Raw genomic sequence first — 16,386 nt, 5'->3', positions numbered from 1 at the left:
GGAATTTGAAGTTACTGCTCATAAATTATAGCAGATTATATGAGATTCTGGGTCATCAGTGTCCAGAAAATCAGTGTTTTAGATGTAGTATTTAAGTTTTAAATGATTAGAAATAATTTTAAGATAAAACAAGAAAAGAAAACAAAATTTAATCTAGAAAAATGTTTTTATTACCAAAAGAGAAGGAACTATAGATAGAAATTTCATTGTTATTGAATTCAGCAAGTTTATCCGAGATATCTGTAACAGACTGGCCTGATTCATTCAGTTATTAATAAGTTTTAGGAGAAGAAGAGAGCTAAGAAAATTAAACCTCTTATCGCTAATAAGCTCTAGCAGCTACTGGTCTCATGACTACTAATAACTAAATCCCCTTAGTAAACAGATTAAGTCCCCTAATTATCAGTATTATCCCTTATATCAAGTGCAGCATCAAGTATTGTGGTGGTGATGGTGGTGATGGTGTAAGGAAGAGGAAGGAAACTGTATGTATATGAAATATAATTTCTTTGAGGAGACAAAAGTGAAGTTTAATATATATATATATAAAAAAAAAACTAAGAAAAAGAAAACGAAAACTATAAATACGTATCACAGCAAAAATGAGTGAAACATAATTTGATGCTAAATCCGTGGGACTATGTCAAATGACTTGTCAACAAAATGTATTTCAAGATGGCAGCTTTATTTGTTAACCTAAGTAGTGGCATGAGAAAATTACTTTATTATGAAGAAAGGACACAGATTTAGAACTCTTTATTATTACACATCAACAGACAAAGGGGGGAAAATGCATTTTTGCAAAACCATTGTAAATTAAATCAGCTAATGTCACAAAAACAAAAAATGTAAACACAAAACATACATAAATGTGTGGATGTAAGTACGTGAGGATATATATATATATATGTGTGTGTGTGTGTACTTTTCTACTCTAGGCACAAGGCCCGAAATTTGGGGGGAGGGGGGGGGGCAGTCGATTAGATTGACCCTAGTATGCAACCGGTACTTAATTTATCGACCCCGAAAGAATGAAAGGCAAAGTCAACCTCGGCGGAATTTGAACTCAGAACGTAAAGACAAACGAAATACCGCTAAGCATTTCGCCCGGCGTGCTAACCACTCTGCCAGCTCGCCTCCTCACACACGAAGGGGTTACTGAAAGAAAAGTTTCTGGCTTTAAGGGTATCGCGAAAGACCTGATTGGAGGCTCCAAATCATCCAAGTTCTTTCTACAGGGCCTAGAAAAACTAAAGACCCGCTGCAATAAGTGCGTGAATCTGAGACGGGAACGTATTGAACAAAATCATAATCCTCCTGTATTTTCTTTTACTCAAAGCCAGGAACCTTTCTGCAACCACTTGTGTGTGTGTGTGTGTGTGTGTGTGTGTGTGTGTGTGTGTGTGTGTGTGTGTGTATAGAGAGAGAAAGAGGGGGAGATAGAGGTGGGGAGAGAAAGAATCAGCATAGCTTTCTAAATAGAAAATGAAAGTTTGGTGGTCATATGGTGGTGAACTACTAACCAGAAGGTCATAAATTGAAATGCTACACAAAACGGTCAGCACTTTACCACTTAGTAAACACTAGTAGTCTGCTATTAGTCCAATGCAAAACAAACCACTATTTTTACATGAGTGGAGTTTCTGAAAGCAAATCACCTCCAACATCCCAAATTAAACACAAAATTCAGAATGAGAGAAAACAAGGCAAATCAATAAATATTCAGGCTACAACCATAAAGTCACTTGGCAAGAAAGAAGAAACTGCATCAGGTCAAAATCATTTAGTAATATATATATATATATGCAGGAGTGGCTGTGTGGTAAGAAGCTTGCTTACCAACCACATGGTTCCAGGTTCAGTCCCACTGCATGAAACCTAGGGCAAGTGTCTTCTATTATAGCCTCAGGCCGACCAAAGCCTTGTGAGTGGATTTGGTAGACAGAAACTGAAAGAAGCCCTTCGTGTATACATATATAGATAAAACTTACTTGGATGGTTTGACTGCGGACTGGCAAGCCGGAAGGCTGCACCAGGCTGCAATCTGATCTGACGAGGTTTCTACAGCTGGATGCCCTTCCTAACACCAACCACTCCGAGAGTGTAGTGAGTGCTTTTTATGTGCCACAAGGGCCAGTCAGGTGGTACTAGCATTGACCACGCTTGAATGGTGCTTTTTATGTGCCACTGGCACAGGAACCAGTCAGGTGGCACTGGCAACGACCCACACTCGAATGGTGCTTTTTACATGCCACATATATATATATATATATATATATATCAGTTTTATTATTACTTTATATACGCTAATTTTAATTGAAATGTATGGATGTAGATAAGTGTAGTAATAATAATACTTAGTACCAAATGATATAAAATTAAAAGCTAACTGGTTGAAATTGTATTTTAATCTGATGTCTAGTAAGCTATTGATTATCAAATAGTAGAAGACTTATAGAGATTATGTCTTAAATATAATCCTTTTACAGATAAAAGTCAAACTGAGAAAGGATTTCATCAGAATAAGTTGTTAGTTGAAGGTTGTTATGGAGAGTTCTGTCATTTAGTGTTCACTTCTGCATACTTTCACAGTTCAGACAGAATTTGTTGAGGAGGATTTTCTTAAGTTGGATGCCTTTCCTGTCACCAACCCTCACCTGTTTCTAAGCAAGGTAATATTTCCCCAAAGCCAGACATCCTTTTCATGTTAGACTGAAAATGGACATCCCTTGTATGATGGTGATACGTGCTTACAACCATCACATGACGTGAAGACAAAGGGACACACAGACACAAGCAATACACACACACACACACACACATATATATGTCAATGACAAGCTTCTTTCAGTTTCCTTCTATGAAATCCACACACAGGGCTTTAGTTAGCCCAGGGCTACAGTAGAAGACATTTGCCAAAGGTGCCATGCAGTGGGACTGGACCTTAAACGCATAGTTGGGAAGCAAACTTCTTAAGCAGACAGCCATGTCTGATGCAGAAACACAAACTGGAACATGAGTTAGAAACGAAAATAGAATTCTGGTTGAACACATGACATAGCTGGAGTAAATTTGATGCTGACAGTGAGAGAAGAACAATGGTTTTGTGCAAGATGATACTGAGAAGCATGTTGATGCATAAACATTATCTTTGAACTCACAGTGACAAGTTAATATTACAGTTGTAAAGAAAGATAAAACAAAACTTAGCACAGTCGGTTTATTGTTTAATCAAGCAATTTTTTAACTTGAATTTTTCTAATCAGCAAAGAGTTGACCTTTGGTTTTGTAGCCTATTGTAAAATTCTGTTAACGACATTGTCTTGAGTATTAATGTAAATTCACATAATTTTCTACTAAACTGAATGCTAATACCAAAGTAGTTAAAGGTGTTAGTAATAATACACTTGCACCAATAATTCATAATACAAATATCTGAATTTGTTAAAACCAAGCATCACAAGCAAGCATGAAAAATAGAAATGACATAATAGGATAAAAAATTTAGTTCAACTGGAGATGGATCAAAAAGAAAATGATGACTAACAATAAGAAAATTTAACAACACAATACATAACTAGTTGCAATAGATTAAATTCTTAAAACTCATTAAACTACGTTTCTAAATTTGGTAGCATCAGCTGCTAAGTTCATACACAAGTTTACAGTTAATATGTTTTGTATTTCACATCTAGAATCTGAATCCTGTAAATAGTTGGAGATTTATCAACTCTACAGTCCAGATACTTAATATGCATAGACAGCTGCCAGTATAATTTCCTTTCCTGCCATAAACATTTTAAAAACAAAGGAATATAAATATCAAAGAGCTATTTCAGAACACAGTCCAATGAAACTTTACGTTATAAAAGAGAAATACGGAAAGCAATTCATTTAGATCACCATCATTTGAAAACTTTATTTTTAATCAATCAGAGAAAGTGCATCAAAAAACATATGCCAGCACCATTTGCATGCATGTTGTTGCAGACCAGGTTTTTTTTTCTTTAATAAACAAAATGCGATACTAAGTGAATTAGCATACCAAAGACAAAAACAATTTAAATATATCCACAACCAATACACATGCAGGTCACTCGACAAACTACATTCTTAAATCACTGACTTCTATTTTTCTACAGTCTGACAAAAATTATTTTACAATTTATCATCTGAGAAAAATCTAGACTGCTTTACTTACTATTTTCAATCATTAATTTCTAGATTTAACTTTTAGATTTTAACAATTCTTATGATTTTGATTCTAATTTGAAAATAGGAAAGGTACCATTTTAGTATAAACACTCTGCTGAATACCAATTACTGCACTTGATGGCATAAAAGATGCATGGGTATATTAGACACACCCTAATTTCAGCAACACATATTCCAGGAAAAAGTTTTTCATGAATTAAAATATGTAATATAGGCCCAACTTCACATATAGGGGGTTCCTATAAGGTTATTATCCACCCCTGATTGGAACTCTCCCGTATGACATGCACGCATGCTCAGTGACTTGCTTTAACTTCCGCAGACTAACGACTCACATACTGTACAGACATGATGAAAAATAAATAAAAAATAAATACTACCATTGTATCCATATTTTTATTATTATTTTAATATCAATATTTTTGTCTTTTTATTTTAATTTTTATTTCTATCATTACCATTACTACCATTATTACCACTACTAATACTATTATTTTTGTTCTTTTATCTGTTTTTATATAGTTGGTGGGCTACGGCTTTTTGAGTCGATGACCTAACGGTTTTATTCTGCAATTAACTTTATATTAAAAAAATCCGAAGATTAAAATTATATTACATACAAGAATAAGAGGAATGACCAGCAAAAGTGGACTCCTATATGCTAGAAATAGATGCCGATTCGGCATTTATTTCTAGCATATAGGAGTCCACTTTTGCTGGTCATTCCTCTTATTTTTGTATATATATATATGTGTGTGTGTGTTTTTGATTAAATAATAAATTTACAGCATTGAATCTAATATTCCTCTAATTATTAGACTTTATAGTGTGACTGTCCCTACCTCTTCTACACCTCATCATGCTCATGGCCAAATCAGTGAATGGTTGCTGAAAGCAGATTGGGATCAGGCAATACTTCACCGAGAGGAGATATAAGCTTCTGCTTATTCCTGTCTGAAGTATCGTCTGATACTTCAGACTTATCGTCTGATGAATTTACTTTGTTGACATTCTTCATCGACAGAATTTTTATACCTTCCAACCTTTCAGTCAAGTCCGCCTTTCTTCCAGTAACATACTGTCCATATAATCTCAAATATTTCTTTAACTCAGGCACAGTAAGTACTTCGATAGCTGAATCATCGAGCTGCTTTATATCCATGATAAGACGTAAAACAATAACAATGGCGTGGATAGTCTGCGGAAGTTTAATTGTCCACATGGAGCGCCGCCTAGCCAAGGGAGATAACCTACTTATAGGAAAGCCCTATAGGGCTTGTGGTGATATTTTTGAGACATGAAAATATAGAAATCAAAGTACATTGATACAAGAGGAACAAAAAGTCAATGTTTTATAACCAAAAATATTTTCCCTAGATACATTGCATAGCTTGGATGCAAGATTAAAATATTAAACTATTGCTCAACATATTGTAGACTCTATAGCCTGCAGTGTGGGCCTCCCTTCATCAGTCATCAACTAAGAATTTCAGTTTCTTCTGGTAATATTGCTCTCTCTCTCTCTCTCTCTCTCTCTCTCTCTCTCTCTCTCTGTCAGTGCCATGTAGCATTAATACTATCAGGAAATATCAAGGTGCTTTTGCAGTAGCATACTTTTTCCCATCTCATATTATGTAACCAACCAATGATTATTGTTTTACTATTTACTGAAGATTTCATTTTCAGTTTTGGTCGTTCTCTCAAATGCCTCTATCACATCCATGATGAAACATTTTCTGCTGGTCTCTGTAGGGCACAAAATCACTGCTCTGCTTTTCCTCCCAAGCTCAACGATAAGCCAGAGAGGAAATTATGCAATTACCTACAAAGCTACACCCTCCCACCCCAACACTGCCATCCTCTTACCTTATGCACCTACAGAAAGAGTTTTTCATATTTTAAGCACTATTAGCTAAAAACTACACTGCATCACTGTTTTGCACTTCTAGACAAGCCACATCAGTCACTGAACTAATTTAGCTGAAAATAAGTTACTCTCTATCTTTCAAAAAAAATGAGGAAACAGTCACACATATTTTTCGTATATCATTGCCAACATCATTGGGCTTGTATCCAGTATTTTTTTCTCATATCTTGATCCCATGGAATTTATGCTCCTGAAGCTTCTCGAGTCTTCTTTAGTTTGTATCTGATACGATTGTTTCCTACCACCAAATCAAAGTCGCTCACATCCCTCAACCCACATCCATCCACCTGCATAGCACTACCCAACCAATGCTGTCAGTTCATGCATGTATTTTTGATTCATCATCACTTTCTTACCATAAACCTTATTTGTACCTCTTGTAAAAATATAGCATACGAAAAGAAACCTTGGCAAAGGGCTTCTTTAGATCAACACAACAAAATTAAATATACACTTGCTTGGTTTGGTTAGTTGACTTACTAAACATATGGCAAAGATATTTTTGAGCTTCAGCGTTGATCAAAGCGCAAATGTGTATTAAAAAAGATTAGTGACTTTTTAAATTTTATAACCCTGATTCTTAAGATAGTTTGATCTGAAAATCACTCTCTATATAGATAGAATCAATACAAAATAAAGATTTCTTCTTCAGCCAGCTTTCATATATTTTCTTATTGTCATACAGTGCTATCAGTTACATTATTTTCCTGTTTCCTCTAGTCATGTTTGTTTTCCCCATCTGTTTTATTAGCTTGCATTTTACACTATTCATCTTCTCTCTCACGCTCTCTCAGTATATTACCAGTTGTGTGTGACCAAATATACCTGCTCTAAAGCTTTACACTGTACATTTTACATATACCGTCCCACTTATGTTTATTTTCTCTACATTAACGTTCTTTTCACTAATGTTATTCTATGCCAGAGGTGGTGATTATTATACAGTTCTCAATTAACACAGTCCATTACTTGATTTCCATTTGTAGCCCCCACTTCTTCTCTTACATTTTCAATGCTTGCAAAAATCATGAACATCCTACCTAGAAATTTCAAGTTTCATTTCTATTTAAGAAGCAATTTATAGCATTTTTGATAAATTTTTCAAGTTTAAAACATAGTTTCTTTTAGTTTTATCCAACATCTTATACATAAAAGAGTCTTGTTAAGCACACACCATTCAAAGTTGCAAAATAAAACATTGAAAGAATCATTATTAATGTCTTCAAACAAATCATCAAGTTGTCTATTTATTTAGCTTCAGGTCAACCCTGATCAATCAAACCAGTAACCAAAAGTATACCAGTTGTGGCCTCTTCATCATTTTAGGGATATATAGGTAGGACTACACTATCTAACGCACCCTTTCCTTCATGAAAGATGATAGGGTGTGATTTGAGGGAGTCTTTGCTGCTATTTCTAACAGGTTGACCGACCAAATAGATTTTTTTGCAAACAACAACTGTTATAGTGTTGATTCTTAAGACTAGAACCAAGGGGTTTTACAAACATTTAAGGACCAAGCAATAACTTATGATCAAAAAAAGGGCTTTATATGCTTATTCTATATAAACAACTGCATTTTCATCTTTATTACTATCAGTCAAATTACTTTTACCAGTTATTTTTAAATTTCTGTCAACAGCTGCTTGATCTTTCTTGTGTTGCAGAGAAAAGCCTGTGGAAACCAGATTAAATTTGTAAAAGACAAAACCAATTTCTTATTTCAAACTGCCTTATACAACATAGCTTAATGTGGTTTATGCCATTTTCTTTACGATATGGTTTTATAAATAAAGACCTTTCATTTAATAGAAACTGCACTGAAAATTGCCTCAGGACACTGACACTCTAAATTAGTATTATCAAAGCATTCTTTTGAGAGCTATGTTCCTTTAGCAAAACACATTCTCGGAGATCAAACCACTCAAACAAAAACACTTACAAGTCCCAACATGATGTTTAATGATAACTTTTGACAGGATTAATTTCATATGGCTAATAACTCCACAAACTGTTGACTGTTAGCATGGAAATAGAGCCAATCAAAGGAAAAGATGACCGACTCACACTGAATTATTTCTTTGTATCTTTTATTTGTTTTGGCCAATGGGCTGAGGCCATGCTGGAGCACTGCCTTGAAGTGTTTAGTCGGACATATCAATCCTAGTACTTATTTTTTAAAGTTTGGTTCTTATTCTATGTCTTTTTGGCGAACTGTTAAGTTACAAGAATGTCAATAAACCAACTCTGGTTGTCAAGAGGTGGTGATGATGGAGACAACTACAGACACATACACACACACGACAGGCTTCCATACAGTTTCTGTCTACCTAATTCACTCACAAAGCATTAGTCAGACCAGTGCTATAATAAAAGACACTTGACCAAGGTGCTGTGTAATGGGCCTGAACCAGAGGCAATGTGATTGCAAGCGAGCTTCTTAATCACACAGCTATACCTTATTTGTTTCTAAAATGTATGATAAACTGTCATGTTATGTTTTTTGTATTTGGTTTGTATTTGGGACATCATGATTTACTGAAATGGTTGCAAATGGCAACAAAAGAATTTTGATGAACAACCAAACCAACTGACTGTTAACCAACATGTTGAATAAACAATTGATTAGTTAGATATTTAACCAACAGACTAATAAAAAAGAAATAGAATTGAAACTGTGCATATGTTATTATTATTATTGGTGAGCTAGCACAAAGAGGCGAACAGGCAGAATCGTTAGCATGCTGAGCAAAATGCTTAGCGGCATTTCACCCATCACTAATGTTCTGAGTTCAAATTCAGCCGAGGTTGACTTTGTCTTTCATCCTTTCGGGGGGGTCAATAAATTAAGTACAAGTGAAACAAATTTCAGGCCTTGTGCCTATACAGGTCTTCATCGACTTACGACCTATCCGACATAACCGATTGAAATAAATAGTCCAGTTGAAATCTAATAGGTTTAATTTCTTAGAAATTAACCCATCTAGGGATGATGTCAGTTAACAAACGCTTCCCCTAGGTTTTGTTATCGTTTGCCACTGTGTTGGATGACTGTTCTATCACAGACATTGAGGCAACCTTGTATTTGTTTATAGGACAACTGCTTGAGACTCCAAAAGTTTTGACTAACGCCAGTATAATAGTATAATACAGAAAGATGGGTGTGACTTTTACCTGAGAATGTATCTTAAGAATGTAAAAATATAAAACAGAGCTATGTAGGCCTATAGGCCGACTTACGACCAGTCAGTTAGAACCAATTGTAGTCATAAGTCGACGAAGGCTTGTAGTAGAAAGGATTATTATTATTATTATTATTGGCATCATGACTCTCTCAAGACACAACAGAAATAAACTATCACTTTTTCTATCTTAAAAGTATTAGTTTAATTCTATCTCCAGTAAAGATATTCACCATAAAAATTTTACCATTCTTTTCTCTGCTGGTTGATTACATAAAGACAATCTCATCAATAGTTAAAACCACATAATACCATTTCTTTTATTCTTATCACACCACACTATGAAATTTAATTATTCTATTATTTCTATAAAGTCCTCAATACTAATAGTGTGTGTGTACCTGTGTGTGAATTCAAAGCATACAAATTTACTTGAATGGAGGTATGTTAATTCTTCCAAGAATTCAATTTATTTGAGAGAAATTTATATTTATTCAATTTATTAAAAACAGCGACTAGCAATGATAAATGCCCATTCAGTCAATCTATTGTATCCAAAAAGCATGTTTATGGCTCTCAATAATTAAAAAGAATGTTGCAAAAATTATGCCATTATTCTTCATTAAAATGGTTGCTATGTGCTATTAAATATGTTTTAAAAAAAAGCTAAATAGTGACTAGGAAATTTTCAGATCACTTGAGATCATCATCATCATCATGTAATGTCCATTTTCCATGCTAGCATGGGTTGTACAGTTTGACTGAGGTTGGGCTAGAGAGCCAGCAGCTGCATCAGGCTCCAATCTGATTTGGCAATATTTCTACAGCTGGATGCCCTTCCTAACGCCAACCACTCCGAGAGTGTAGGGGTTGCTTTCACGTGCCACCAGCACGAAGGCCAGTCAGGCAGTACTGGCAATGGCCATGCTCAAAATGGTGTATTTTACGTGCCACCTGCACAGGAGCCAGTTCGGCGGCACTGGCAACGATCTCACTCGAATGTCTATAAACAAAAACAAAACAAATGGAAAACACACACACACACACACGCAGAATGATGCCAGATCCTCTTCATGTTTTCTGTTTGTTCCGTTTGTGCTTATCTATATTATATATATATATATATATATATATATATATATATATTGCTGTACTTCAGGATGGTCTTTTTATTCATTATTTTTTTTTTTTGCCAAATAAACACACACACACACTATATTTCTTTTTTTTCTTCAATCATTATATGCCCCTTTATTATACTATTTGCCTCCGTCATTGCACGGTGATCACCATAAGCTTTAAGCTTATATAAAAATACCACTATTATTATTTACAGAATTGTAAAAACAATGCCATATAAAAAAACCATTCGCACCGAAAGCATATATATCATCATCATCATATATATATATATATATATATATATATATATATATATATATATATATAAAAGACAATTACACTGTCTACAGAGATTAGTACATTTACATGTCTTTTTTTTAATATTTCTTATATAGCATATTTCGTTTAAATTTGCCCAATGCATGCTTCTGCTGAATAGAAAACTAGCAACTGCATTTACATCCAGTTTTCTTTTTCCAACTCGTTAGCAGTCTATGCAACTTTATTCAAGGACCATCCACAGATGTGGTTCAAAGCAGACCAAGTGTATGTAGGCTTGGTTGATGTTATTTTGCTAGATTACTATACTTTTTGAGGAAAAAGAATGTAAGGAGGAGATTTGGAAATTTGATATGGCTATAAAAACTACTCAATGGTTGATCTCATCCCGACTTTAAGTTTGAAATGAGAGTACTTCACTTTTAAGTAGGTCAAAGTGTATTTTTTTCAACCCTAGCCTGTGGCCCAACATCAAGTTCTTGTGTTTTTTTACTTTGCATCATCCACAGGTATCTTCCATTAAATGGCTTATATATAATGTTTGTGCGTCACAAATATTCATTAAATGTTTATTTTGTACTTTAAATTCAATCACATCTAAACAGCTTTTTGTTCACCCCCACCACCCTCCACTCAACTATCAAGAAGCTCAGTTTGCAACTATGTGGTTTTGGGTTCAGCTCCACAGTCCAGCACCTTGGGCAAGTGTTTTCTATTATAGCTCCAAACTGACTAATGCTTTGTGAGTGGATTTGATAGACAGACACTTTGTGGAAGCCTATTAGGAGAGAGAGAGTGAAAGAGAAAGGGAGAGAGAGAGAGTGAGAGAGAAAGGGAGAGAGTGAGAGAGAAAGGGAGAGAGTGAGAGAGAGAGAGAGAGAGTGTGTGTGTGTGTTGTTTGTAAACTCCAACCCAATGTTGGTTTATGTCCCCATAACTTAGCAGTTTGGAGATCGATAAAACAAGTACAGACTTAAAAAGAAAAGGACTAGGGTTGATTTGTTCGACTAAACCCTTCAGGGTAGTGCTCCAGCATGGCTGCAGTCCAAAGCCTGAAACAAGTAAAAGCTAAAAAGAGAGATTCTCTGACAAAGTGATACGGAAGTCACAAGCTTCCCCCTGCAAAAGAGATACAAATACACAATTCAAAAGAGATTAAGAAGATCATTTCCTTACCAAGTGATTACAAAAGAATTGTAAATGTTTTCTCAGTTGATTAAATAGAATAGTCTTTGTTTGGTCCAGGTCGGCCATGACTGAACATAAATATAATCAAAAGCCTTCCAACCATGACTGTCTCTAGTCAGACTTTCTCATTTCTATTTTCCAACTTCAGTAATTATGTATCTTCTCTACAGTAATACACCTGTTCTGGTCCCTCTATCATACTTTAACTTCTTACTGCCTTGCATAAAACCACTTCCTTCAATTCTACTTCCCCACCCCAGTTGAGGGCTTTTGGCTTGTGACTTATGGAATGATCTCACTGCTGCTGGGGCAACATAAAAAATACTCAGTACACTCGGTGAAGTGGTCAGCATTAGGAAGGACATCCAGCCATGAAAACCACCTCAAAGCAGACAATGGAGCTTGGTGCAGTCCTCTGGCTTGCCAGCTCCAGTCAAACTACCCAATCCATGCCAGGATGAAAAACAGACATCAAATGATGATGACCCGACCTTACACTTCCAAGGAGTTAGGGTGAAATCCGAGGGAAATTAGACTGCTATTTCTTGCATGTCAGCCAATCAAGTAGAGGTATTCTCACTGGTTCAGAAATGGACAAATGGGCTTGAAATTATTATTATCATTATTATTATTATTTAGATAAAATCAATAATGTTCCTATATTTAAATTTTATGTTACACAGTACAAACACTCAACCCATCCATATCACTAATAACAACCATTATTTGCTTTTGAAGTAAAAAAACAAATAATAATGATGATGATGACGATGATGACGATGATGATGATGATCACGATAGCTGTAACAGAATAACATACACGACTCTATTACACTTATGACTCACAAACTTTACTCATGTGTGTTTCCACCTTTCCGATTGATTATTTGAAACAGCACGAAGGTTCAAGCAAGCTAATGGATTCTGATATGAAAGCTACCAAGCTCATGAATACAAGTCAAATCAACTCTCTTTTTAATAGATCAGTAGATTGTCCATATCAAATATACTTTCTCATGAATAATATCTATAAGATCCGAGTTACTACTTTAATAATGAATAACAGAAAAACATAATGATACTGAGGACAAAGTTTGGTGATGGCACAAATATTGTATTAAAACAATTAGTGCTTTAAACAAAAAAAAATACTGTTTAGTAGGTTTCGGCATTATTTTAATGTCCACTTTTGCATGATTGCATGGCTTTGATGGAAATTACTGAAGCAGATTTTCTATGTCCAGGTGCCTTTCCCATTGCCAACCTTTACTGTTGTCAAGACAGGTAGTATTTACCTATGGCCAGACATGCTCACACAAAATAGGAAAAACAATTAACACTGCTTGTATGACATTTGCTACTAGGACACAATGTCAAGATAAAGAGACACACACACAAACACACATATAAATACACACACACACACACAGAAGTCTTTTTGCAAAGTCCATCTCCCAAATTCACACACAATGCTTCAGTTGGCCCAGGGCAAAGAAGACATTCGCCCAAGGTGCCACACAGTGAAACTAAATCCATAATCATGTGGTTGGAAAGCAAACTTCTGCACCTCTTCTATAATTAAAACAGTTATCCACATTAATAGAAAAGGTGGTATCAAAAAGTTACTGGACTAGTTTTGTAGCATGCCAACAGATGGCAGCACACAGTTCAGTGTGCAGTGACAGCTAGCAGTGACCTTCATGAAGTAGTGTGCTGAGTGACATCATTGCGTTTACTTTGCAAGTTGTGAAATTTGTGATCATGTGTATGCTGTAGTCTGTGATTTTGTCATGGACACGAACAAAGAGCCACCATGAAATTTAGGAAGTCTGCTACAGAGACATTGAGCATGCTTTGGTAAGCTTAAGGTGATGAGGCAATGGGCCATACACAATGTTTTGAGTGACACGAGCAGTCCCTGGAAGTCGATGAGCAATCTGGAACACCTGCCATAAGCGTCACCTCCAGAAATGTGGTATTGTGCATTGAGAATTCATCCCCCCAGGGCCAGACCATCAATCAAGAATTCTACTGTGATGTTTTGAAGCATTTCAGGGAAGACATTCGGTGGAAGCAACCAGATCTGTGAAGCGCAAAGAGTTGGATTCTTCACAATGACAATGCACCCACCCTGTCACCGAGCTCTCTGCACTCATGATTTTCTTGCCAAAAACAACACGGTATCGTTTCCACACCTGCCCTGTTTGCCAGATTTAGCACCTGCAGACTTCCATCTCTTCCCCAAGATGAAAAAACAGCTAAGGTCACCATTTTAACACCATTGTCGAGATCCAGAGCGAATTGCAGAAGGTCCTCGACTCGCTTATGGAAAATAACTTCCAAAAGCTACAGGAACGCTGGGACTGGTGTATTGTTGTGCAAGGGGACTATTTCGAAGGAGATGATGTTAAAACTTAGATAAATAAGCAATTTTTTTATTAAACATAACTAGTTCTGGAACTTTTTGATACCACCTTGTATATATTATAATATGTGATTTATTGGAGTTACATAGAACTTGTATTGTTGCTAGGGACACTATAGGAACATAGTATTACTGTGGTGAAGCTGTTAAGAGTTGTGGGGGCAACACTGTTGTGTTTCTGAGATTTGATATTACTAGAATAGTATGCACCGAATGAACTCATAACTTCTATCTATGCTTGCATTTCATTTAGCACAATCTCCAATTACTTTTACGTAACACACACACACATATCCTTTGATAGAATTTTATTCACTCATCTGTAACAAAAGGTTCGTCTTTTATCTTTTACTTGCTTCAGTCATTGAACTGTGGCCATGCCGGAGCACTGGCTCGAAGGGTTTAGTTGAACAAATCACCCCAAGTACTTTTTTCTTTTTTTTAAAGTTAGGAACTTATTCTATCCCTTTTACTGGACTGCTAAGTTACAGAGATGTAAACAAACCATCACTGATTGCCAAGCAGTAGTGGTGGTGGGAATAAAGACACGCACACATATATGCAAAAATGAGCTAAGGAAAATAACTCAAAGTGACCAATGGCATGTATATACACACATACACACAATGGGCTTCCACACAGTTTCCATCTAAGAAATTCATTTGCAAAGCAATGGCCAGCACAGGGCTATAGTGCAAGACACTTGCCTAAGGTGCCACACAGTGGGACTAAACCTGAAACCACATGTTTGCCAAGCGAGCTTCCCAACCACATCGCCATGTCCGAGTCTACATTAAAATTTCAACAGTGTAAAATATCTCACCAGGGATACAGGAAAAAAAAATGCGAGTAATAAAGATCAATGCATAAAAACTACATTACTTTGTGTTACTCTAGATCAGATATTTTCAGTAACAAAAAACAATATTACTTGTTACTGTTGTGCATAAAATTGATTTCTTGCATTAGCAACTAGACACTAATTTGTAAGACAAGTGCTGAGTTAATTAAATTAACCAGCCCAAAACAAACGAAATAGTTGGCTTAATGATCCCAAAAGGATGGAACTAGAACTAAATACATGGCAATTCTCCACTTTGCCTGCCATTCCACCTCACCAGCACACATATTATATATATATATATATATATATATATATATATATATATATATATACATACACATGAGAATCTGTGGTTTTACTCAAAATGGAGATGAACACCATTCCTCCGTGTGTTCAGCTTGAAAAATTGTTAGGATATTAAGATAACTTCTTCTTCATATGAAACCAATGGTAGCCTTAATACAAACTGAACTCAGAACCATGTGGTTGGGAAGCAATCTCCTTACCACACACAGTCACATCTTACACTAATATATATATATATATATACACACACACACACACCCAATAGGCTTCCTTCTGTTTCCATCTACCAAGTTCACTTTCAAGGCATTGGTCAGCCAGGGCTACAATAGGTGCAGAGAGGCTGAACCCAAAAGCAGAGGGTTGAGATATAAACATTTTAACCACATAGCCACACCTTTGTTATTGTCCTTTTACATTTGTTTTCTATGTTGGCACGAATTGGACGAGTTGCCACAGTCCAAGTCAGTATTTCTAATTTCCACCCTCCAAGACAGGTCAAACAATAACATAGTAAATTTTAGTAACATTGTTTGGTTACTTAGGAACAAAAGTAATTGCTTTTTGTTTTGGTAGGGGGTTGTTTTTTTTTTTTTGTAGCAGAAGATGTATAGCCAACTGAATATTACTGGTATATATATCACCAATAACAAGATGAATGGTAAAGTCAATTTTAGCCACATTGTAATTCAGAATACAAAGGAACAATGTAAGAGATTTATAATATATACCTTATGCCCTACCAGTTCTGCCAAATGTTCTAGTTTTTGGTAATCTTAAAGATATAACCTCAGATAACTGCAAGTCTATTCACAGAGATTGGGGAAATATTTTTACTGTGAGAAGTGATAAGGTGAGAGAGAGAGGTAGGAAGATCTGTAGAAGTTATTATCAAAAGCAA

General features: G+C 35.6%; 1 protein-coding gene across 7 annotated transcripts in view; it reads right to left on the bottom strand.

The window, feature by feature from the left end:
• LOC106877185 (BTB/POZ domain-containing protein 7) overlaps positions 1 to 16,386 on the bottom strand; it is a 65,365-nt gene that overhangs the window by 43,317 nt on the left and 5,662 nt on the right. The window lies entirely within an intron of this gene.

Source organism: Octopus bimaculoides, chromosome 11 (assembly GCF_046866305.1).
Source record: "Octopus bimaculoides isolate indiv1 chromosome 11, ASM4686630v1, whole genome shotgun sequence".
NCBI classification, from domain to species: Eukaryota; Metazoa; Mollusca; class Cephalopoda; order Octopoda; family Octopodidae; genus Octopus; species Octopus bimaculoides.
The sequence above is the reverse complement of the archived record's forward strand: the minus strand, read 5'-3'. Positions and strand labels throughout refer to the sequence as shown.